This window comes from Etheostoma spectabile, chromosome 16 (assembly GCF_008692095.1).
Source record: "Etheostoma spectabile isolate EspeVRDwgs_2016 chromosome 16, UIUC_Espe_1.0, whole genome shotgun sequence".
In the NCBI taxonomy this organism is placed as follows: Eukaryota; Metazoa; Chordata; class Actinopteri; order Perciformes; family Percidae; genus Etheostoma; species Etheostoma spectabile.
Genome location: NC_045748.1, coordinates 12205627 through 12208613, shown reverse-complemented (window position 1 = coordinate 12208613; position 2987 = coordinate 12205627). Strand labels below are relative to the sequence as shown.

At 42.0% G+C, this 2987-nt stretch overlaps 1 pseudogene; it reads right to left on the bottom strand.

The window, feature by feature from the left end:
- The window catches only part of LOC116704721 (aquaporin-3-like), a 12231-nt pseudogene that overhangs the window by 1213 nt on the left and 8031 nt on the right, over positions 1–2987 (bottom strand).

Sequence of the window (2987 nt, the reverse complement as noted above, 5' to 3'; positions counted from 1 at the left end):
CAACACCACAGCGGTCATCAAGAAGGCCCAGCAGCGACTACATTTCCTGAGGGTCCTCAGGAAGTGCAACCTGGACTCCAACCGGCTGCTGACCTTCTACCGTTCGTTCATCGAGAGCCTGCTGACGTACTGCATCACAGTTTGGCATGGCAGCTGCACCGTGACAGACAGGGAGAGGCTGCAGAGGGTTGTAAGGTCAGCACAAAAGATCATAGGCTCCCCTTTCCCCTCTCTGATGGACATCTACAACTCCCGCTGTCTCAGCAGAGCAGAGAAGATCATCAAGGACAGCTCCCACCCCGGCTCTGATCCGTTTGACCTGTTGCCCTCAGGTAGGCGCTACAGGTGCATCAGAAGACGGGATAACAGACTCAAGAACAGTTTCTTCCCAAAAGCCAAAACCACCCTGAACTCACACATGCACTAACTTCACTTCACAGCCTGCCCCCGACCCCGGACTTTCTTCTTCCCTCCTATTGTGCAATTATGATATATAATACCTAAAAGGACACTGGAATTCCCTGCAAATTCATACAGTGCATTATTTAAAATGAACATTTCATTTCATTACAGTGCAATATTTAAAGCTATTTTACATGTGTATGTAGTTGTACTCAGGACTGTGCACCAGCCCCCCCCCCCTCTTTTTTCTCTGCACTACCTATACTTTATATTTTTATATTTTATATTCCTATATTTTATACTTTTATATTTTGTGTTGCCACTGTAAATGGGTTTCTTCAATCTCTTTGCACAGGTACTGCACTTGTGTATAATGAAAATAAAAGCATTCTGTTCTATTCAACAATTATGTGCGAAGTGTGTTTTATTATCATATTTGCTTGATTGACAGGTGTGCCAAACTATCAAAGTCGGCCTCGGTGGTTGCTGCTCGCCATGTCCCTCCTCTACTCCCTCTATCCAATCTTTACATCTCCTTACGGTTGATGTCACTGTTACCTGCAGTTATGTTCTGTTTTTTTCCTAGTCGAAAATAGTTCTGCGCTCACGAGAAAACCTCTTGACCCCAGCCGACGAGAGCCGTAAAGATGCGCGGCCCCAGGTCCCTGGCTGGGTTGACGGCATAGCCAGAGTTGAAGCCCATTTACAGGCCGATGACCAACACCACAAAGCTTACAGTGAAGGGCTCCAGACCTCTGTGGACTTGATTGTTGTGTGGATCAACTATAGCATAAATGTGCACACAATCAATGCAGCTGTTCCAATAATCTGAGTAACAGTTCAAAATGATCTATTAACACTGTTTGTTCACATCAAGTTAATGTGATCCTTAATTATTTTCACTAATAAGACAAAGTAGTCCTGCTGATGCATGAACAAGGTAAAGAGTCTTCAAAACAGCTTTTTCACACGCCTTCGTGGAGATGTTAACAATCTCTTTTTAATCTGACAAACTATTTTGAAAATTTGTTTCCCTTGTGATTCCTGTGAGATCTATTTCATCACCTGTCAGAAAATGTGATATTCGCAATTGTGTCAACTTTTTTTATCAGAAAACCGCACTTCATAGACCTTCCACTGTCCACTAATGTATTCTGACATCAATGGATAGCTGAAGCACCACAATAAGCAACGGGACGTTAGATGAACATTGGGTGTTTTCTTCAATTGGCATTGTTGCATAATGACAGGGCTGGACTTAGAGGAACACACCGACTTATTGAGACTTTAGCTTATTCACCGTATCCCCCAGAGTTAGATAAATCCATAATAATAACATACAATTTATACTTTATTAATCCCGCAAGGGAAATTACAATGTTTTCACTTTGTTAATATTAGTATACACATTACACACAGGCCTGAAATACACACATGCTCAGTACCTATACATGCACTACAGGAGAGATCTCAGAGTGATGGGGACTTGAACCAGCGACCCGTACACATAGTGGGAACTATGCTCAGAAGCCAAAGCACTGCTACTTGGGCGGAGTGATTAGTGCAACATGTAAAAAGCACTGTTGTTACTCTCTGGTCCTCAGCATGGGGCTTCTTAGGTGCTATGAGTGTAATGGGTAGAGAAAATGGCCTTATATATTCGCCTAATTAAACAGTTACGGCCTCCTATTTTTTTATTTTATTACATTTAAGATAACATTTCCATGTATTGCACTCCATGTCGGTAGATGGCGCTGTTGCACTGCCTCACCTTAGTGGGTTGCTGTGGAGACGGTAGCTCGAGCTCTCAGAAATAAACTTCCAGCGCTTGAGAAAGACGTAATTTGTGAATCTCCACTTCTTTACAACCCACAGGTAAATTTGTAAACCTTTCCAAACTCTGTTAATATGTATTAAAAGAGTATATCACCAGGACGGTTGTCTATGTGATGTATGTTGTCATGTTCTGTGTAGAAAGGTAAATATGATGTGTTTAAATGTATTTGTTAGCAGCTTTAGCTAGCTAGCTAGCAGAAGCTAGTTGAAGTTAGCCTGTCACCATCAGTGAAGGTTCGGTTTTCTCGTCTTTCTGTACAGACTGTAAACAGAGTTGTGTAGATTGAACATCAGTATTAAGTGTTTAAGTGTAATATATAATGCGTATGAAGTCTCTCTGTACTTGGTATCATTTTGTTAGCCAGAGCCGGTCTATGGAGGCTACGCCGCTGTCAGTGGATGTGCCCGTGCCCAATGGCGGTTTCAACATAGAGGCATAGGTAAACAGCTGCTTGGGGCCCCCTACCAGCGGCCATAGAGCGGCCCCCAACCAACCTCAAAAATAAATTAAAAAAAGCCCCCTACTATCATGATCACTCCAAAAGGCATGGTAAATTGTATTCATACTCTTAACAAATACATTGAAATGTTGAAGTAGTAGTTAAATGTTAATTTCATGGTCTTTTAAAAAACGTTTTAGCTATCTATGATTGATTGATTGCCAACGTTAGCTCAAAACGCCATTCAACAGACAGCCTTTGTTGCGTTTGATTGCTAGCTTTTAGCCACCAGTGAATTAACTTGGTAAG